Below are 24229 nucleotides of genomic sequence, written 5' to 3' on the forward strand. Positions count from 1 at the left end.
AATTATAATAGAAATGGTCTGCTTTTAAAACAGCTGTTCTTGAAGTGAAATCCACTGCCATTCAATCTACTTCTGCTGTCTTTTTTTTTAAACACAACAAATTATCAAGGTTTTTACCTGGAAATATTTATTTAATTAAAAATGAGTCTTGGCACCGATTTGGATAATATGGAAAGTTTGTTATTATTGATAAAAAGAGAGAATTAATTATATAGTTAAATAGGAGGATTTTTTTAAAAAACTGTATCATGGCAAGGGATGATTTCACAATATCAACCCTGGAGGAAAGTCAGCTTTCAGAGCTCTTCTTACAAACCAATCATTTATTTCATTGCATCAGCAAATGAACTAAAGCCAATGCTTCCTACTTGGTAAACATATTATTTTTATCAATATGTGAGAAAACTCTATAAACATGAATTGTCCAAAGTAAATATGAGGTGAAGGATGCTCTCTTCCTCTATCTGATTCCATTTGAAAAGTGTGGTACTAAATCGCAGAGTTAAAATTGCTGTTTTCCCCCTTTGTTTCTCATGTGAGAGGTTAACAAAAACAACACACAAGTAACTCTTATCACAAAGCCTATTCTCAAGGGTGAAAGATGGACAGCGGTGTCCTGGTTCAAGTTCACTCACCTAGTCACATGTCTTCTCATTATTGCTAGTTTTCTGTTTTCACAAATATCACCTTTTTCTATTCAACATTAAAAATTATTCTCCCTTCATCTTAAAACCGCTGTCTTATATTTTAGAATATGTACTGGATCTATTCACCCACAAGAGCAGCTCCAAAAATAAAGGAAGGGTATATCCTTTCTCCGATTTTCATTTTTTCTGAAAGTCTCTATTTTGATATTTTCTAAATGAGATTTAATTTTTATGATTTCCATTGATTATATGTTCATTTCTCCTGAATGCAGGTCAGGAAGAAAATAGAATTAAAACAATGTGGGGGGAAAAAAAAAGTTCTAGATGTAAGCCTTTTGGCTTAACAGTTTGTAGGTTTTCATATCCTGCAGTAGTTTCAGGTTTTAATATATATGAAAATCAGTGGTCTTGTATCTATGCATATGTGTCATCTATAATATAATTTTGACAGATGGTGAGCTGGATAAATCTAGTCCCTGACTATCGAAAACCTTGGCTTGACTTGCACTCTACCAAAACTTGTTTAAAAAGGCATTCACATGTATTTATTTTTTAAATAAAGATGCATTTTTTGGACTGCCCTTATTTCTCATTGAGATGCCGGCGTCCCCATCTTTGACGGTCCCATATCCACATTTTACCTGAGCTGTTATGATTTTTTTTATAGGATTATTCTATGCATAAGGCTGATGACAATGCTATTCTACATCTCTTCCTTATTAAAAATAAATATGTTACCTTGCCCCTGTTTGCACCATCTAAAATTCTGACAACAATATCTTAGTTAGAAAAACACAAACCTAGAAACCAGGAAGCAGTTTCTCCCACCAGCCGCTCCAGACAGACTGCTCATTGAAAATGTAATACACTGCTGCCGTGTCACAGGTCAGCTGGCAAATGGCAATCTGAATTTTAAAAGGAATATGAATAAAATTCTGTTTTATTTTGAAAATGAACTTTCTGCCCTCCATCATGAATCCAATATATGTCTTAATCTTCTATGCTCTTGAAGCCTGCGGCTCCTGGCTGAGTCCTTTGACTTCTGAACCTAATAAGGAAATAGGTTGTTTTCTCATCCTCGTCTCATTTTTAGAAGGGCTGAAACAAACAGTCCCCTATTTCAAATGTAATTGACAAAGCATAAAAACATGTATGTTATATAATTTTAGGTTTACAACCAAGCTCGGCATGGGATGTTTTATTTTTAAATTTGATTAAGATGTTATACCTTTGGAAATGTGCTGTCAAGATTCAAAATCAAAATTTCCAAGTGTACGATTACATGTTTACCTTAGAATGGTACATGTGAGGCTGATAAAGGATAGAACAGATAATGGTACACTTCAATTGGGAACATTTTCATTTAACCTGAACATGATTTGTAGCCATAGAGAGAGATGTATAGGCAGAATTTTAAAAATATATTTATGGCTGTTGTGGCTGTTTAAAAATCAATGAGGTGTATGCTGTGTCTGTAGCTACATTTGTTTTTTGTTTTTTGTTTTTTTTTTTTTCCTAAATTGAAGTTACTTCATCATTATGCTCATATCTTTCTAAATTGAATGTTTCCACATTCATTTAAATTCATGACTTCTAATTAGAAAATAAAATGCTCTTCTTTTCAGAAAAAATAATATTTTGTGTTTTGAGTGTGTTTGTGCTCTTATTTAAAAATCTTAAGAGTGATATATTGCTAGTCCTTAATTACTCTTGTTCTTTTTCTTTTAATAAAATAATTATGGTAACTACTTTTTTTAAAATGGTAGAATTGTGAAAACACTGAAAATGAGTGGAGTTGGCATGCTATGCTGCTATCGTATCTCATAATTGTGTTTGTGTAGCATCATCACAATCTAACTAATCATTATAAGGAAATAAATGCTGACATTTCATTGAGTGTGTGTGCAGGTTGAGTGAGAGAGACAGGCACACATGCACACTTGAGCAGTTATCTTAATAGTTGGATTATTTTTAAACCCAAAATTTGTCCCTTACTGTTTTTCAGAATATAGCTATATTTTAAATTTCTTTGGGTATTTTATGGTCATTCTAAGCTTATAGCAATTAACATATTTACCGTGACACATTGATTATTAAATATTGTAAAGACAGAGAACCTTTTAAACTTGAAACAACTATAGTAAGTCCCCACTCCTTTTCCTGATATTCTAATAATACAAAGGTTCAAATAAAACATAAGCCAAGATAGACTCAATAGAATTACTTATGATTCAACAAATAATTATTGAATATCCAATACAATCCAAAAATTGAATTAATATAAGTATACAAAAATGAATATAGCATGCTCTAGAAAGAAAAAGATGGATCTTTTATTTGGGGCAACCAGACAAATAATATGGTAATTGCCATCAAGTAAGATAAGTAAAATAAAAGAGGTAGGTAAAGTTGAGTTAGAACACAGAACAGGGAAGATAACCTGGCATAGGGAGAGAAGAGCCTAAGGAACGTGTTGTGGGAAAAGTGAAGCCTAAGGGTATTCTTAAGGGAAGATATGGAATAGGTTACATGAACTGAAGATTGGATTATTTTCTGATAGGGCGAGTTGATACATGAGCATGAAATTTTCAAAGGTGTAAGGGAAGGGATTTATAGGTATTATGGGTAATTGAAAATATAAACTATAAATTCCACATTGTGCATTATTCCTTAATATCCATTGGTGCTGTTTCCCCATTGTATATCAGCCACTTAGTTTGGAAGAAATAAGTTCCATGTCCAGGGATACATGTTGCATAGAATAAGCCAATCAAGACAGTTGCATTTCTATAGACAGTTATTTTTTCAGAAACTTAGGTTTATATGAATCTTCTTATAATGATGCATTTATAGACATCTTATTTTAAGTATGAATACAAGAATTGGTTGACACAATTATACTAGAGGATAGTGGTTTTATTTCATGGCCATGAGAATAGTGAACTCTTTCTTCCATCAGTATGAAGGCAGTAAGGATGTTAGAACTGTAGACAGCATGTCCACATTCCAGATAAGAAGGGCAAGAGCAAAGAGGTACACATGCCAGCCGAATCAGCCCCCAATAACCAGAAACCATACCCACTGAATTGCGTTTCTATCTCAGTGGCCAGAACTGTGTCCAATGTCTGCATCTAGCTTCAAAATAAGTAGGACGTGTACTTTTATCTGGTACACATCCATTCCAAAATAAATTGAAATTTGGTTAGTAGAGAAGAGGAGAATGGATATTTTGTAGCATACTGTGTCTAATATACGGTCACTGACTTCAAAGTATTTATAGTCTACTATGGAGATAGACATATAAAATACAGTGTACTTAAAATTCTACTTTAATAAATATGTCAACAGCATATTGCTAAGGAGAGAATTGTCCTTACATGATGGGTTTTTCCTTGTAGAACTTAATACTTCGCATTTTTTTTATATAGAAATTCAAAGCAGTTTTTACTTCTAATACCCCACAAACTCTAACATTATAGAAAAATAAATAAGTAAATACATTAATTTCTGAACACCAAGAAGCAACATTATGTCTGGAATGATTCTCTGATGCTTTGTTTCAGAAGAATAAGCAAAAGCAAAACCAAAGTAGAAAGCCAAGGCCATAGTCATGATTTGAGGCTTTTCTTAGAAGCGCTTTTAGCTACTGCTCTGGGAAAATGGTGAAGCATAGTGCCTGATGGTCTTGGGGGCTAAATACTTCAGGAGTTAAAATGTACTGTATTAAAAATAAGTCTGTAGCCACCTATGGGAAACAAGGACAACTGTCTCAGCCACCTGGAGAGGTCACTATGTCCCCCATTGCTATAGAGGATCCCGATAAAACATCTTCTGTAGAGTTTATACAATTTTCATCCGACGTGGAATTTTTACATGACAGAAACATCACCAAACATCTGATGTTGGATAACACCTGGTATTAAGTGAAATTAGTAGCTAAGGAAGCACAAATGCCTGAGAAATCTGAAAAAAAAATTGTGAGTTTAGTTAATAGTTAAAAGGCATACACATCAAATAAGACCAGGTTATTATAAGACAATGAGAGATTTTGGAAGTGAAACAATATGCCTATCAAAATAAAAATTTTGCACGATGTGAACTCTAAATAATGGAATGGATATAGGTGAGGGGACAAGAAAATCTGCCTGAGCAACATAAAAAAAAAAAGATGGAAAGAAATGTAAAATATGAAAAATATGAAATTTAAACTGAGAAATGTAGAGGATATATTAGAAGTTCCAATACACATCTAAGAGTAGATCCAAAATAAGACAACAGAATTAGTAAAATGAGAGGGGTGGAGAGAAGAAGATTGGTTGGGACTTTTTCCCACAAAACTAACACGATTAAATATTTCACTAAGAAACATCATATCTTTTTTTTTTTAAGTCATAATGTTTTTATAGTTCATACTCAGCTTAAAAGAATGAGAATAAATTTGGCCTCAGAGTTCTCAGCAGAAAGGGAAATTACTTTAAATCTACAGTACTTTTTCTAGCCCTATAACTGTATAAAAACTAAGACAAAATAGAGAGGTTTTTAGTCATACAACTAAGGGAGTTAACCTGTTACAGATGTTAGCAGAAAATGTATTTCAGGAACTAGAAAAGAAAAGAAAGAGGAAAAAAAGAAAAAAGGATCCAGGTTGAAAAAAAAAATTAAAATTAAAAAAAAATAATAAAAGACATTAAATAAAAAAAAAAAAAAAGGCATGTTACAAGAAACACCAATGAGCAACCTCAATTAAACACAAGGTTAAATATAAATAAATATTGACAGTATTTAGTATTTACTTTAATAAAAGTCTAAAATTATTATTCTAGAATATAGCAATATGAGTATTGTTCAGGGATGTATAAGAATCAAAGTCAAGCAAAACAAAACTGTATTAAGATTTTTATCTTCGGTGTACTGTGTGTGATGTTAGAAAATATTTTCACAGGTAAAAGGATAGTAAAAGGCATTTTTGACACTAAATATGAAAATATTTGAAACTAAATGTCAAAATAATATGAAAATGGACTTTTTCAAAATTAATAATACTTGTTCTTTAAAAAACAATGTTGTGAAAATCAAAAGGAGGTTGACAGAAAATAACTGCAATGGAAGTGCTAAAGAATTACTTAGAACATGTAAAAAAAAAATCTTTAGGGGCACCCAGGTAGCTCAGTGGGTTAAAGCCTCTGCCTTCCACTCAGGTTATGGTCCCAGGGTCCTGGGATCGAGCCCCGCATTGGGCTCTCTGCTCAGTGGGGAGCCTGCTTCCTCCTCTCTCTCTGCCTGCCTCTCTGCCTACTTGTGATCTCTGTCTGTCAAATAAATAAATAAATCTTAAAAATAAAAACAAAAAACAAACTTTACAATTCAACAATACAAATACAAACTAATCAGTTGAAGATGTTAGACACTTAATAGACATGTCATGCAAACATGCATAAAAATCAAAAAGCCAAAAATCAAATGAAATGATTCTTGACATTAATATTCTCCAAAAAAATTCAAATTGAAAATATGATGAGATGCTACTATACATCTATTATAGAAGGTCTGGGCTAAAATTTAGAAGGCTGAAATACCAAGTGTTGACAAAGATATGAAATTGATACATTGCTTGTTGTAATGCAAAATAGTACAGTTTGGAAACTACTTGGCTAAAATTAAAAGTAAAAACAAAGACAAGAGTTAGAAGGAACTAAAACAGGGTGCCTGAGTGGCTCAGTTGATTAAGCAATTGCCTTTGGCTCGTGTCATGATCCTGGAGTCCCAGGATCAAGTCCTGCATTGGGCTCCCAGCTCCGTGGGTGGCCTGCTTCTACCTCTGACCTCTCCCCTCTCATGCTCTCATTCTTTCTCTCAAATAAATATATAAACTCTTAAAAAAAAAAAAGAACTAAAAGAGACAGAAGTTTTATAAATTTTCGTGGGAATGTAAATGGTATAACTACTTGGAAAAACTGTTTTAGCAAGTTTTTTAATACATTTAAATACACACAAATCTGATCAAGCACTTGCATTTACTAAGTATGTCTTTAGTATAATAAAAATATATTATTAACAACCCTGCAGATATTCAAATAATAAAGGCATACAATGAACAACTCTATGGACATAAGCTCAAAACTTAGATAAAATAGAACAATTCCTTGAAAAGCCCAAACTATGAAACTCATACAAGATGAAATAGATACCCTAAATAGTCCTATAGTATTAAAGAAATGAAATTAAATTTAGTTAAAAGAACATTCCAGTAAAGAAATCTTCAAGCCAACATGTTTCACTGATGAATTCCAACAAACATTTAAAGAACAAATAGAAAACAATTTTGCACAATATATTCCAGAATATAAAAGAGGAGAGAATAATTATCATCCAACTTTATGAAGCCAGAAATACCTTGGATTAAAAATCAGATGAACACAATACAAAGAAAACTATATACCAATATTCCCATGAAGATAGACATAAAATTCCTCAACAGAGTATTACCAAATAAAATCCAAGAAACTAAAAAGCAACACATCATGACTTAGTGGAGCTTATCCCAGGAATGCAATATTCAATATTTATAAATTGATCAATTTAGTTGATTATAATCTGCATGATTATATCAATTGGTGCAGAAAAAGCATTGTACAAAATTCAAAACCAATTTATGATAAAGCCCTTAGAAACAAGAACTAGAAGGAAACTTCCTCAATATGATAAAAAAAAATCTAGAGGAAAAAACATTACAGCTGATATCATAATTAACAATGAAAGACTAAATGATTTATTCTCAAGATAAAAGATAGGGCAAGGATGTCCACTCTCATAGTTTCTATCCAACATCTTATTAGATCTAGTCAACTTAATATGGCAAAGAAAAGAAATAAAGTACATACAAATTGGAAAAGAAGAAATAAAACTCCCCCATTTGTATGGACATGATTGTCTACATGTCAAATCTCAAGGAATCTACAAGAAAAGTTGTAGAACTAATGAAAGAGTTCATCAAACCCACAAGATACTTGGTCAATGACAGAAAAAGCAGTTGTATTTCTATATAGTAATAATGAAAACTGGAAACTTTTTAAAAAATAACATTTACTGGAGCTCTAAAATCATGAAAAACATACCTACAAATCTAACAAAACACTTATAGGAACAGTAAGCTAAATCTACAGAACACTCAGAAAATAAACCAAAGAAGATCTAAGTAAATGGAGAGACATAATGTGTTCATGAATTTGAATACTAAACTAAGCAAAAGCCCAATGATCTGAATATTCACATAAAAGTTTAACACAATCCTTATAAAAATCCTAGCAACATAGTTTGTAGTAAATAAGATTACTCTAAAATCTATATGGCCATTGTCTTCAGAATTTCATGCCTATGTGGATTCCCTGTATGTATGCCTATTAAATTTGACTTTTCTTGTGAAAAAATGATTAGTAAATAAAATTTATATGACGAAATAATTAAAATAGGTAAACAAATTTTGAAACAGAAGAATGAGAGAGGAATCACTATACCTGATTTCAAAACTTCTTATATAACTATAGTATATAATATTGTGTGGTATTGGCAGAAAGATCAACATACAAATTAGTGGGACAGAATAAAGAGCCCAAAATAATACCACACAAATACAGACAGCTGACATTTGACAAAGGTGTAAAATCAATTCAATGAAAGAAAAATAGTCTTTTCAATAAAGAGTGGTAGGAGAAATTCAATATCCATAGCCAAAAAAAACAAAAACAAAAAAAGAACAAAATAAGAAAGACTTTGAAATTAAATCTCACATCTTATACAAAAAATTAACTCAAAATCACAGATTTAAGTGTAAATGTAAAACTATATAACTTTTAGAGGAAATTATAAGAAAATATTTTTTAGAACAAGGGCTTGCTAAAGAGTTCCTAGACATGATATTAAAAGAATGATCCATAAAAGAAAAAAAAAAGGAATTTTTTTGGAAAACACATATATGACATATATCCAGAATATGTGACAAACTCTCAAAACAGTAAGAAAATAAATAATCAACTTTAAAAACTGGACAAATGACTAAAATAGACACTTCACCAAAGAAGATGTACAGATGGCAAGAAAGACATGAAAAGTTTTACAGCATCATTTACCATCTGGAAAATGTAAATAAAAACCATAATGAGTTAGCACTACACACCTGGTTGAATGGCTAAAATATTCCTTCAAAAAATACTGAAAAGAGCAAATAATATGGAACAGCAACTCTCATTCATTGCTGATGGAAATGCCAAATGTACACGTGGAAAACATTTTGGCAGGTTCTTACAGAGTTAAATCTACTCCTACCTTATGACTCAACAGTCCTTTTACTGGGTATTTACCCTAGAGAAAGGAAATTTATGTTTTTAAAAAAGACCTGTGCAAAAGTTTTATTTATAGTAACACTGCATAATCTTTAATGCTGTAAACAACCTTAATGTCTTTCAATAGATGAATAGGTATACAAATTACTGTATCCATACAATGGAATGCTATTTAGCAATAAAAAGGAATGGATTAGTCAGGTGATCAAGGTTAATATCAACAGTTGATAGTAAGTATCTGTGATATTGTGTGATGAATATGGCATTTTATTTTTGTGATCCTCTTCCCCAAGACCCATAACCTTTTCCTAATCATGAAAAGAACATCGGACAAATCCCAGCTGAGCGGTATTCTACAAAATACCTGACCAACAGCCTCAAAACTATAAAGACCATCAAAATTAAGAGGAGTCTGAGAAACTGTCACAGCCTAGAGGAGCCAAAGGAGACATCAGCAAATGGGATGTAGTGTCATGAATTGACACTTGACACAGAAAAAAAAATAGGAAAAATGAAAGAAATATGCATAATGTAAGGACTTTATATTAGTAATAGTATATTTATATTGGTTCCCTAATAGTGATAAATACATCAAACTAAAACAAGAAATTAACAATAGGGCAAAGTGAATATGGAGTTTATGAGAATTTGCATAGCCACATAATACTAGTTGGCCTAAAAAGTAATACAGATTTATCTCAAAAACATTATGCTAATCACAAAAGATAACACATATACAGTGTGATACTCTATGTATATAAAAGTCTGGAAGAAACCAATCTACTCAATTAAAAAAAAATAGATAAGATATCTCCTGGAACGGAGGATGATGGAGGGTTTGGGGAAGAGTTGATTGCCTACATGCTAGAGGAAACTTTTCAAGGGTGATTAAGATGTTCTATAACCTGATTGTGGCTATGGTTACATAAGAAAATCTATTTGGCAACATTTCCAAAACTTTATACTTAAAATGGTGTATTTTATATAATAGCAATGTCCACAATATTCAAACTATGGAAAGAACTTAGATGTCCATCAATAGATGAATGGATAAAGAAGATGTGGTATATATATATATATATAATGGAATACAATGCAACCATCAAAAGAAATGAAATCTTGTCATTTGTGACGATGTGGATGGAACTAGAGGGTATTATGCTTAGTGAAATAAGTCAATTGGAGAAAGATAATTATCATATGATCTCCTTGATATGAGGAAGTGGAGATGCAATGTGGGGGGTTTGGGGGGTAGGAAAAGAAAAAATGAAAGAAGATGGGATCAGGAGGGAGACAAACCATAAGAGATTCAATCTCACAAAACAGGCTGAGGGTTGCTGGGGGGAGGGGGGATCGGGAGAGAGTGGTGGGGTTATGGACATTGGGGAGAGTATGTGCTATGGTGAGTGCCATGAAATGTGTAAATCTGGTGATTCACAGACCTGTACCCCTGGGGATAAAAATACATTATATGTTTGTTAAAACATTAAAAATTAATTTAAAAAATGGTGCATTTTATTTTATGTAAATTATCTTTCAAGGTTTTTTTTTAAGAAAAAGTATATTTTATCAATATCTTTATTTTTTTAAAGCTTGTATTTATTTATTTAACAGAGAGTGACACAGTGAGAGAAGGAACCCAAACAGAGGGAGTGGGAGAGGGAGAAGCAGGCTCCTCGCTGAGCAGGGATCCTGACAAAGGGTTTGATCCCAGGACCCTGGGATCCTGACCTGAGCTGAAGGCAGATGCTTAACAACTGAGCCAACCAGGTGCCCCTAAAATGTAATCTTTAAATAAATTGGGGCTATTTGAAGGGGAATGGGGAAATGGTTTGGAGAAATTGATGTCATTTTTTAAATTTCCATTTATTTTCATACACCCTGTAAATGAACTCCTTTGTTGGCAAGTGCCTGATTGATCAATTAAATCTTGAATGTAAATAATAGACATTAGCTTCAGAAGTTATTCCATAATTATGAATTTAAAGCCACACTGTTGTTGTCATGTGTTATTTTTCAGCATGAGAACAGTTTGTCATAATGTTCAAACAGAACAAGGATTAGGTAATCTGTGAGCAACTAGAAAGAGAACAATCATTCATTTGACAAAGAACAAAAGAAAGTAGAAGTCAAGCACTGATAGGGGATTAGGGTCCATAGGGAACATGTCCCATGAAAATTCTTAGTGACAGAAAAGCTGTCACCCACTACCTTCAATGGTATTTTTTCTTTTTTTTTTTTTCTTTTCTTAAAAATTGTATGAGAGAAATCATCTCTTTCTCTTTCTGGATTCTTTTAAATGTTGCTAATCTAACTGGTCTGAAATTTAGTTAATTGTGATTTAATTAGTGTTTTCTTGATTAATAACCAAATTAAATATCTTGTTGTATATTACCTGGCCATTTGGTTTTCAACTTCTGTGAATTTCCTATTCAAATATAACCACTTATATTAATAGGGTCTTTCTTTCTTTCTTATTGTAAGTATACAGTCTTTATAAGACTAATCCTCTGAAAATCACATATGTTACACATATTTCTACTTGTGCCTTGTATTTTTCTCTTCTTTTTCGGTTTTTCATGTTTGCTTTTGTAAGTATGTTTTATATCTTAGGTGGTTAGTCCATCTGAAATTTATTTTTGTGAATGTCTCAAGATAAGAATATTTTTTCTTTCCTCTTTTGAGGGGCTAGAAGTAAGCAATTTTGTCTTGGAAGATTTAATAATTTATCTTTCCTATTGATTTTTAATGTCTCCATTTTCATCTAATTTCCACATATAGGTGGGTCTCATTTACAAATTTAAGTTAGTTTGCACATTGAAAGTAGCTCATTTATAGGGTATATGAAACCAAATGAAAATAAGTAAAATAATGTTGGTTTATTTGTTTTTTTTTGTCAATGCTGAATCACCAGAATTATACTAACATTGTACTTATTCTTCTTAATTATAGAACAATCCCAATACTGTCTCTCTTGTTTAAAATTATCACACCTATTCTAGGCCCTTCTTTCATATATTTTAGGATCAGTTTAAGAGGTTATGTAGAATAATCTTTGCAATTTTGTTTGAAATTGCAGTCAAAGACTTTGCAATGTATATTGTCTCCCTACTTATCAACATGAATATTTACTTACTTCTCATCCTCTATATCTACATTTTATACTATTTACTGATGTAGATGTAATCTTAGGTATTCTATAATCTTTAGTACTTTTCTAGTATTATCATTATATTAAACTTATGTATGTGTTTTAATAATGCTTTGCTGGCATAAAATATAGTCTTGATTTAGAATAACATATTGTATCCACTAATATTTCTATAGATTTGCCGGGAATTTTTAGAAGATAATTTCTTGTTTGAAAAGTATCCTTTTCTTTTCTTCTTTAAATTATAACTGTGTTTTTCTTTTATGTATTACTATTCAGAATATCTAGTTCATTATTGAACAGAAGTGTGAGAGAAGCCACCCTTACCTTTTATACAGATTTAGAGGCAACTATTGTATTCACTTTGAAAAATAATTTTGTGAAAGTTTGTGGTAAATAAACTTTATCAAGGAAAATATTTTTTTTCCATTTCTAGTGATACAATATGGAATCTATCTTACTTTTAGTTTTCCCTTCATTTATTGAAATTTTCTTACTATTCTTCTTCCTACTTTATCTTTTAATGTAATACCTAAATGGATATGTTTTGGTGTTAAACCAACCTTGAACATTCCGGTTTGTTGGTTTTCTTTAAAAAGCGATGTGTTCATCTATTTCATAAATAGGATTGGTTTTAATTCTAGTTTCTCCTATACATCTTGCATTGTTTAACATAAAATGTATATCACCCTTATAAAATGATATGGTAAGCACTAAATTTTTCTCTTCTCTAGAAGAATTTTTATAATATTGGTCTTTATGTTGCTTAAATATGATATACAGTATTCCTACAAAATCATCTAGAAACGTGTCTATTTTTTGAGAGAAGGGCAAGGTACAGATTTGTAGATAGAGAAACACAAAAGTATTGTTTTATGTTCAGGAATTTTGGTTAAGTTATAGTTTTTAGGAAGTCTCTAGGTTTTCACTTTTTTTTCCTTATATAAATTTTAAAACTTCAAATTTTCTTTAGGTACCACTTCAGCATCTCTCTACAAATTTAACATTTGCAGTATTGTACAATTCTAAATATTTCTAGTTTTTATTATAATTTCTCATATGACCCACCAGCTACCAAAAGTAAGTTATTAAATAGGTTTGAGAGGTTGACTTTTTCTTATTTATCTATATCTTAGTTCCTTCCAGGTTAGAGAACACCTTCTATGCAACAATTACTCCCCTAGAACTTTGTTGTTGTTGTTGCTATTAGGATTTTTGTTGTGGCCTAGTATGTGTTCAATTTTCTTAAGTGTATAATGATAAAAATGCAAATTCTCTAAATGATAGTGGGATTATATATATCATAAGAATGTATATTTGTTCAAGTAATTTCTTACTAATATTATTTTCTGCTTAATTTATTAATAACAAATATGTATCTAAAATCTAGTGGTGGATTTGTCCATTTATCCTGATAATTATGCCAATTAGTGTTTCTATTTATTTGTAATTTATTAAGTGAAACAAAAATTCAGAGTGCTTTTTGTTATATTCCTCCTATTTTATTTGTAGATATCCATTTTAGATCTGTATGTTAGCTCTATAGATATATTTACTTTTATATTATTGGAGGTATATCAAGCTTATTTAGATTAAGTTGAGTTATTATTTTTAAGAGAATTTATCTTTTAAATACAGTGGCCAGTGCATTTATATTTGTTATGTTTACTGATTTTTACTACCACATTTTTTTTTTCACTTTCTATTTACCTTCATTTGCTTTCCTTTCCCCTATATTTTGGTGACTTTTATCTCTATAGATTGGCCAAGTTCTCTCTATTCCATTACTACTATGGAAATTAGTCATTTTATTTCCCTCCTCTGGGTATTAATCACTAAACTTTTAATATATATATATACAGCCAAGTCAAGTGATAGTAATTATTTTTCCCATTTTCACAAAATCCTGAATTTTTAAATCCCCAAATCCAAAAACTGTTTACATTCTACATGATATTCAGTATTCATTGGTCAATAAAACTATCATTACTGTTACAATAATATTATTATTGTAAGTGTAGTTATAAAATAACTATTTATTTTGTACTGCCAGACATTATTCTGATTTACCCACACACTTATCAGTTTTTACTGTCCATCTTTGCATTATATGTCTCATTCTTTTATTCTCTTAATTTATTTTCTGGTCATTCAGCCTTCCCTGTCTCATTTTCTGAAAATGTCTCTTTTCCATTATCTCTCTAAATTATAACTTAAGTATTTATAAAACTGAAGTATAGCAAATATTTTCTCTCCACTCTATTTTTTTAAATATTTTATTTATTCATTTAACAAAGAAAGAGAGAGCACAAGCAGGGAGAACAGCAGGCAGAGGGAGAGGGGAGTAGAAAGCTTCCTGCTTAGCAGGTAGTTGGACTTGGGGCTTGATGCCAGGATCTTAGCCTGAGCTGAAGGCAGAAGGCAGAGGCTTAAGCAACTGAGTCATTCAGGCAACCATTCATTCTTTAAAGTTATCTCCCACCATCCCACCACTCCCCTCCCCATTAATTTATGGCTTCTATTTTGTCTTGAAAATTTACCTATAATCCTAAGTATCATTCTTTTCCAAGTAATCCTATTTATAATCTCTGGTTGCATTAAAACAGTCTCCTCCTTTTTTTAGTGAACTTTGCTATAACATTTTTAATTATCTTGTTAAAGATTTATTCTGTATCCCACTACTTTTTAAAAAAATATATTTTTAAAATTAATCTCTACATCCAACATGAGGCTTGAATTTACATCCCCAAGGTTAAGAATCACATGATCCATCAAATGAACTAGCCAGGCACTCCATGGTATTGTGCCTCTGAGAATTCGTGCTGGGAAATATTCAGCCATTATTTCTTTAAATACTATCACTTGTATTCTTTCTCCTTTAGAACACTGCACAGTTATTTAGAGGCTATCCATTGTGCCTAGGCTTTATCTTTTTTTTTTTTAAGATTTTATTTTTTTATTTGACAGAGAGAGATTACAAGTAGGCAGAGAGGCAGGCAGAGAGAGAGGAGGAAGCAGGCTCCCTGTGGAGCAGAGAACCCAATGCGGGACTCGATCCCAGGACCCTGAGATCATGACCTCCGCGGAAGGCAGTGGCTTAACCCACTGAGCCACCCAGGCGCCCCAGCCTAGGCTTTATCTTAACCTCCTTTGTATTTCATATTTCATCTCTTTTACTCTATGCAATATTAAAAAAAATTTCAAATTATTTCATTTTGCTAATTCTCTGTTTAACTATATCTAATCTGATGTTAACTTTTCAATTAAGATTTTATTTTTGTTTTCATTTCTTAAAATTAAATTGAATTCCTATTCACATAATTTATGTTTTATTTTATATTGTCATGTTCTATTTTTTGGTTTTTCTGTTGTGCTGTTTTTCCACTTACTCACTTACACATATAAATTATAGTATCTAAAGTATAATTTTTTATTTGTACAGACTCTTAATCATAGTAGTTTTAATAATTTTATATTGTGAGACAGATTTTATCTATTGAATTATTTGCCATTATTGGGCATGTTTACCTCTCAAAGTATCAGTAGTAAGAGAACCACTTTCTTCTTTCAAATCAATTTAGATCTTTACTTTTATAAGTAAAATAAAAAGTAATTAGTAGAACAAATTGAGCTAACAGAGACAAAAAAATAAAAGTTCTAGGTTTTTAAAAAATATCAGGTCAAGTTTACACTAACTAATCTGTCAAATAGCTATCACCATTTCTAACACTCTCAGTTTCTGTACTTATCTTGTCACTGATGAGTAGCAATCAGTTCATGAACCAGCACCAATCCACAGATCATACCTAAGTAACACTAGAGTGCTCTAAAATGCCTTTGTATTTGTTCTGTCTTGCACGCAGGTTTGTCATTGGTGTAAGAGAAAAATTTATCTGTAATTGTTTTTTGAAAGATTCTCAGATTATGTGGATAAAGTAAATTTGAACCTGAAACCTACTTAATGTACAAGCCAATGTTTACAATTTCTGAGGAGATGTATTCATTCTTAACAATAGATCAAGTAACCAAAGATTAGTTTCTTTTCCATTCTCGTACTGAGGGACGAATATTTTTTTCTTGTCTATCCTTTTCCTCAGAATACAGTCTTTTAAAATTTATTGTCTTTTGTGGAAGTCCCAGTGGTAATAGTCCAGTACGTGTAGGTACAGACTCATGATCCTATTCCTGAGACAGACTATAGCTTTCTACCCAGTTGAACTAATTTCATTCTTGGTCATACAACTACAGAATCTAGAAAAAGCTGATTTCTTTAATTTTAAATCATGTCCTCATTTCTCACTATGCATTGAAAAGCACATTAGATTTTACGTTGCAATTCTAACACTTTATCCAATAAGTTTTTTTCCTATTATGCAGTTCAAAATCATCCTCAAACCTGATACTCGTAGAACCCAGAACCATGGAACACTGATATCTATTCTTATAATAGAAGGTCTTTCTTGGGTTTTTTTTGGTAATTTTTCTTTACGGTGCTTAAATTTTTATGAAAGTTATTCACTACGCAAAATACTGGGTGATCTCTTGTTTGCAACCACCCAATTCAAAACTGATACAAATATACAAATATGATACAAAATTTTTAAAAAAGATTACTAAATGTAAGTATAGTGAAAACAAGATAATTTACACAACAAAAGACAGGAAAAAAAATCTAGAAACTTGTATTCTCCTCCAATTCTAAAAAAGGTTGGAACTATAGCCAACTATGTGCTCTAGACAAGAGACATCTAAAACAAAATGATAACATGGTATAAAGTACAGGAGAAGAAAAAGATAGTATTCAAATTCTAAAACAAATAAAGCAAGAGTTACAATATTAATAATGAATTATTTCAAATTTATTAAATGAAACCAAGAGAACATACAATTTATTAATTCTATTATGAGTGTTGTTCTAAGTACGTCAGTCACAGAAGTTAATAATACATAAAGGATGCATATTAGCAGAAAAAAATAAGGCCAAAAATAAGTGAATAAAATATTCTTTTGATGGTCGCAAGTTCTAAAAAGTAGAAAATAAAACATAATCTATAATGAGGATTCACAGTGTGGAGGCACATTACAAAATATGGTATGCTGTAGAGGAAGAATGTTCTCGACTAAAGTAAGAGCAAATTTAGAGACCTCAGGCAGGGATAAGATGTTTTTTTTTTAAAACTAGCAAGTAAGTCAGTATTAATGGAAAGAATAAGGGTTTACAAGGTGATATGAAATGACAATTTTAATGGGAATTATCTGGCAATGATTAATCAGGAGAATGAGTTACTGTAATTTCTATTTTAAAAATGTCTTCTTCGCCACTGCATGGGCATTAGGCAATATATTCATAAGTGTGAAAATAGAGATCTATTTAAGTAGTCCAAGCAAATGAATACAATTTAAACGAAGATGAGGAATTAAGTGTAGGAACAAAAAGGGAAAGAATTATAAGGGAGTATATCATAAACTGCTATGCAAATAAATTTGAAAATCTGTGAAATGAGTTTTTACTAAAATATGCATAAACTTTTAATAGACCAATAAACAAAGATGATATTAAAACACTACAAAAGAGCTACCTCTAAAAAATAACCAAGTCTATATTGTTTTGTTGGTAAGATCTTTCAAATAAAAAGTGAATAAACAAATCCAAATGCAACTTCAACTAATCTAAAACATAACTTTTAGAACAAAGATGCTAAATTATTTTTTAAAGTCTATTATATCACCAATAGTAAGACTTGACAAAGATACTGAAATCAGACAGCCAAAACAATTACAGACAAATCTCACTTACAAATGGTACCAAATTTCAAAAGAAAATATCAAATCAAATTAAGCAGATGTATAAAATAACATTCTGTGGACAGACAGATTTCATCCCAGACATGTAAAGATCATTTCCTTTCATAAAACATACTAAAATAATATATTAATTATCACATAATCAAAGACATTTGTAAATACTGAATTTGTTTCTACAGAAAAACTACCAAATACTTAGTCATTTACTCCTCACTTACATTAGTTCTATGGATTACCATATGACTGGATTCTACTGAGCTTTGGTAGGCTATGTTAAGCTGGTTTTGGATGACAGGATTCTCTAAGGACCCAGGTTTAAGGAGTAAACCATCTGGAGTATTCTAAATGACATAGGGCAGAAAGGTAGAAGGGAACAAACAACACAAAGCCACTTAAAGCTTCTGCACCTGTGTATCACTAGTCAAAGCAAGTCATGACCTAGTCCAAAGTCAACAGAGTGGGAAATGTGTACAAAGAGTGAGGAGAAACATCACCGTACAGTCTATCCCCCAAAACTAACATGCATAACTGATCACATAAAAATTATTACTATTATTACTTACTATCCTAGAAATAGATGGGTTATTTTTTGACATAATAATATAGAGATAGGGCTATTAAAAAACAAAAGCCAATGTATACTTTAACAGCTTAACACTAAACACATTTTATTTAAATAATAGAAATGAAGCAGATGCTTACTTTCAGTATTATTGAATAATATTCGGGAAAATCTAGCCAGTGCAATTAGAGAAGAGAAGGAATTAAGTGACATACAAATTTGCAAGGGGAATGACGATTTAATACTTTATGCAGATGGTATGACTATATAAGCAAAAAATCTGAAGAGAATAAACTATGATCAACAAGCAGTAAAAGAATATAGCAGAGTGAATAGTTAGCCAATTAATACAGAAAGTAGATTTCTATTATATAAACAATGGCAGGTTAAAATATAGAGAAAGAAAAAAAATTATAATTTATAGTCACATCAATAACATTAATAATCATCACCATCATTGAGTATGCCTAGCCAGATGTATACTGAATCTATATGAAAAACATTGTAAATCCATGATCTACTATATACCAGGGATTTTACAAATGATAGATAGCAATAATCTTGAAGGTATAGTAGGAAAAACAATGTTCTTTGATAGGAAGCTATATTATTATAATTCATCCAAAATAAATTCATAAATTCTATTCAATACCAATTAAAATTCCATCAGACTTTTCACTTGGGGGCACTTGACAAAATGACACTAGGGTTCATAGGGGGGAATAAATATGTGACAATAGCCAAGAAATTTCAGTAAAAGATCAGTAATGAGACCCTTATCAGATATTTAAAAGGCCACTAATGAGGGACTTTTAAGATAAATTTTAGTTCTTTATATAATAATTAATATGAAGCTATTAAAAATTGATGTGCATTTCATATGCAGACTTCCAAAATATATTATTTTAAATATATAAACATAAAAATTTAAATTTAAAAACACACATGAGAGATTTCTGAACAAATAAAAGAAATTATTAAGTGGTTATATATTCAGAAAGGCATTAGGGGTTTGCTGCTAGAGAAAAAAAGAAACTTGCACTTTTCATTGTTTGATTGCCTTTTTGTGATAAGTATGTATTATTTAGTTTTTGCTCTTAATTGAATTCTCAAAAAGCTTCCTGAAGCTGATAGGCTTATGATGTGTCTAAGAATCACAATGAATTTTGTAGCCTTAACAAATATTATATTAAAACTTATTACAGAACAAAAGAAATTCACATCAACCTGTGAAACACTTTAATGATTTATTTCCTTAAAGTGTGGACTGTACTTATTAATTTTAAGGTATCCATTTGCCTCTGCAGACATAGATTCCACATAGATTTCTGTGATTATAATTGTAATATTAACGCTAAAATATGAAGGTCTTCCGTTTGACAACAGCTGAAAATTATCTGAGATTCCCATTAATTTTGATGAGTTTCTACTCTTTATAACTCACTGTGTGGATGTATTACTTTTCAAAGGAGCCCGTCAAAATATCTGAAATATTCTGGTTTAGTAAAGAGTGCAAGGACATCACTTTGAGACACTAAAAGATTATAAACTTTGAGTAAAAAAATATCATGACAGAGTGTGCAATAAATCTCCCCTGTTTGCTCAAGGGGCCAGAAAACTGGAGCTGCTTCTCATGAAAAAATAAGTATTATTTAAACCTCATTCTTCACTGGTGTTTCCAAACTCTTAACCAAAATATCCAAGCCATTGTGATTTTCAAATATGAATTTTTCCATATCTGAAATGCGTGAATGCCTGAAATAACTTCCCCAGAGAGATGGGGAAAGTTAGCAAAGGCTTAATGCAAAAGATACCTACCATGTACCTTCCTTGCAGCAGCATCACTAAAACATTTTTGCCCAGGAATCGGGCCCTACAAAAACATGTTTGATGTCGAAACAAGGTCTCTTTGCTAGTTACTTCATTGCATGTCCATCTGCTGTGTTGAGAGCGTACCAGCTCACAAACTGGTCTGCTATTTTCAGTGAGCATTTGCCAAAGCAGCACATGGTTTAGACTAGCAGATTACACAAGGCTGCGAGTATCCACTATAATAAAAATTTCGTCTTTTGCCCAGTGTGTTTGATCCTTAAATTGCTCACTGTGCATTCATTAACTTTCAAAAATTCCCTTGAAAGAGGTGACATATCATTAGTTGACTCTGTAGTTAGGGAAACTTGACAGGAGAAGTGACTTACCCAGAGCTGGAGGTAAATCTCAATGGAATGTCTGACTTTGTTTTCTTTAGAATCAGGACTTCTCACCTAAGTTTTGAGATTTATATCAGGGGGGAAAAAAGTCACGTGATTCAATATGGTATAGACTGTACTCACCATGGCAAATATAGATATTTCTGAAAAGATAAGACAAAAATATGTTTGATACTATAAATTCTGATGTATTATGAGTCTGGACTTCCTTGCTTACAAACCAGAAAATTGAACTATTATTAAATTTTCCCTTAGAAGACTTTTTTGATGGTTACTTATGCCTTGTTGAACCGGTAATCTCTGTACCAGAGAAGCCATATAGAAGAAGCTTTAGGAATACTGTCTAGCACATAGAATTCTTTAGAAAACTTTGAGCATAACTTCTTTGGAGAGATAAGCAGATAATGTTTCAAATTTTGTCAATGTTTGCAATCATTTTGAAGTTTAAAATTATGTATGAACAAAAGTTATGAAAATGTATAAACTTACTATATCTAAATATCTAATTATGGTATTATAGCAAAGTTTCACTAGAATCATAGTTAAAAATAGGAGTTTTGAAATTTCATGTTTTGTTAGATCAACTAAAGTTTGTCTTCTTGATCAAAATAAATTTCTAAGCTTGTAAAAAATGATATTTAAAATTTTTCTAGACTATTTTATTAAAGGCTTTGATGAGTACTGACACAACATACCAATTATATTTATGTTGCATGAATCTGAATGAGATATAGAAAATGTCCACCTATTATCAATATCTAAAAAAATATTGACAGGCAAAAAATAAATAGATAAACCAATATGGTTGTAATGTGGTACTGACTAATATAAGGTCACCTGTTATAGAGTCTAAAAAAGTCCAACTTTACAAAAACACAATACGGAAGGCTTGCCTAAGGAAAAACCTATGTAAAAAATTGTACTGGACTTTTAGTTTAACTTTGTTATAAGAGTGACATGGCCAGACCATCAGACTTTAGTTTGGGTCATTGCATTTTGAAAGAAATTTTAGTGAATAGGAATAGAGAACACAAAGCAGGATCATCAAAGAAATGATAAAATGCTTCGTTTAAGTAAGTGAGATTATTTAACATTATTTAATCTAATAAATTTAGGTGAGACACAATAAATATTTTAAAATATTTGAAAGACGGGATGTGAAAATTTATTTAGCCATGATTTATATGATTCCAGAGGCAAGAACAAAATCCAGCAATTGAATGTTACCAAGAGACAGATTTCAATTCAAGTTAGGAAAAAGTTTCTTTAAATAGAAGCAACTGAGAATGAAATGGGCTTTTTACGAGAAAAATTCTTGAAAGGCTCTATGCTGAAGCTAGACAACTATTTGTAAGTTTGTAAGGTGCATATAAAAAGGGATTCAGTCATTTATCAGGACATGGGAGGAAAAGGAAGGGATTTGGGACATTTTACTTTAGTGGTCATTTTAAATTCATACCCAATTTAAATGAAAATTCTCTGGAAGTTTAAGATCAACTGGTTGAGCTAATATTCAATATATACATATATGTGTATGGATGTTATGTATATTTTACACACATTATTGTTTAGATACAAGCATGTCTGGAGAATTCAAAGTTTTTTATCTTGTAGTAAGTTAAAGTCTTAGTAAATATTCATTATCAATTTAGGTTGGAGAAATTTGGATTCCACTCTTTTTAATCCTAGTTTGACTTTGAAATCACTTGACTTCCTCTTAACTGCTATAATGGTTCTACTCTGTTTACATGGTTAAAATTGGCTAGAGATAAAAGTGACAGCTAGAGCAGTGCATACAAGGATAGAGAGGCGAGATAGGGGCGGGTTCCTTGAAGATGACAAGAGGAAGCCTGGATTTGCTGGAGGAGGCAAGAGGCCACAAGTAAACGGATTCAGAAGGGAATGGTTTGGTCTGAACAACAAGAAACAGGGAAATGTTAAGCTCTCAAAAGCTTTCCAAAATAAAAGGGACATGGAGAATACAAGATGTGATATGTCCTAACCCTGCTATCTCACTGAGAGACACACAAAAGAAATGGGCAGATAAAACTGGCATTTATCAGGAATGGAGAAGATACACCCTTAACCTGGTGACTCCATGGGCAGACTACAAGCAGGAGGCTTACTTGTTCTGGGAGGCGAGTTCAACACCCACACGGAGGGATAAGACCTGAACAAAGAAAGGCGGAAGGAAGTCTAAGGACATGAGGTGGAATCCTAATGGGATTGGGCAGCGGTTCCCATTTCCAAGAGCAAAAATGACTTTACAGTAAGCCTCAGCAAGTGACTGCATCTTCCATGTCCCTGTGTTAGTAGATGGTCAGTTATGACCCTGCTTGATATAGAACATTGTGAATTTGCAGACTTTTATTAGGAGCTACAGTTTATTCTCATTTCTGTAACAACAGATATTTACTTGGAAATGATACTGGGAAAAAGGTATTCTATAATATGTACATCTCCATATACCAACTTGGTATACAATTTTAAAGGATTTCGATTCTATTTTTTCCCACATACATAATATAGAAGGATATTCACTTGAAGTTCTTCGTTAAATATGTGCATTGTGTATACATAAATGAGTTTTATGTTTATTTCTATTTTCTATTAATAAATGAGTTTTATCAGATGTAGCTATTCAAGGAATGAAGTGAGCTATTACTCACTGTTATTTTTTTAAATATTGCTGTTTGCTAGGTTAATTACAGATTTTATTAAAACAACATTTTAGATTTTTTCATACTTATAAAGTTGAGGTCTATCTGGGGAAGCCAAACTTGCTTTCAATGAAACTCACCCGAAAGGGGCTAGCTAGCTCCATGAAAGAAAGTAGTTCTTCGGCCATCTTTCATTCATCAGCCCACAGTTCTGTGTTCACTATTTATGAAGCACTGTTTTGAGGAAATTGGGGTGTGTATGCAATAAATAATAATTCAGGCTGTTTTTCACCTCCCGGAATAGACTAGACAAAACACATAAGAACACAGGAGAGGGGGTAGACTATAAAAAAGGGCATCAAACTGCGTGATACAATGTAAGTAGAATACAGATTACATTTGAGTCCTGACTTTAAAGAAGAGAAGAGAGCGAATGAAAATCTCCAGGTTGGAGAACAATTTGCAGACTGAAGCTGGGTCTCATAAAAATGGCTTGCTTGTCAGAAAAAAAAAAAAAAAAGTGAGCAACTCTAAAAATTACAAAGGAAAACCAAGATACTCCTACTACAGACTAATGCTGTTAAACCCCTTTTAATTCCTTCACTCTTATTTCTCTCCCTATGTCTTCCATCAAACAAGAGCTAGTGACTACATTGTTTGAATGTCAAGTAGATGACAGGTGGGTAAATCTCATTATGGAATTGTATGAATGAAAACACCCTAATGGAAGGTGAAGAGAGTCTGATCAAACATGTCTAGGTACTTAAAGTGGTCCAATCATTCCCTAGATCTGAAATTCAGAGAATTTCAAATCTATCTTCCAAGAACCAGAGAATTCTGAAAATCCAGCTGTGG

The sequence above is a fragment of the Mustela lutreola genome, chromosome 3, assembly GCF_030435805.1.
Source record: "Mustela lutreola isolate mMusLut2 chromosome 3, mMusLut2.pri, whole genome shotgun sequence".
In the NCBI taxonomy this organism is placed as follows: Eukaryota; Metazoa; Chordata; class Mammalia; order Carnivora; family Mustelidae; genus Mustela; species Mustela lutreola.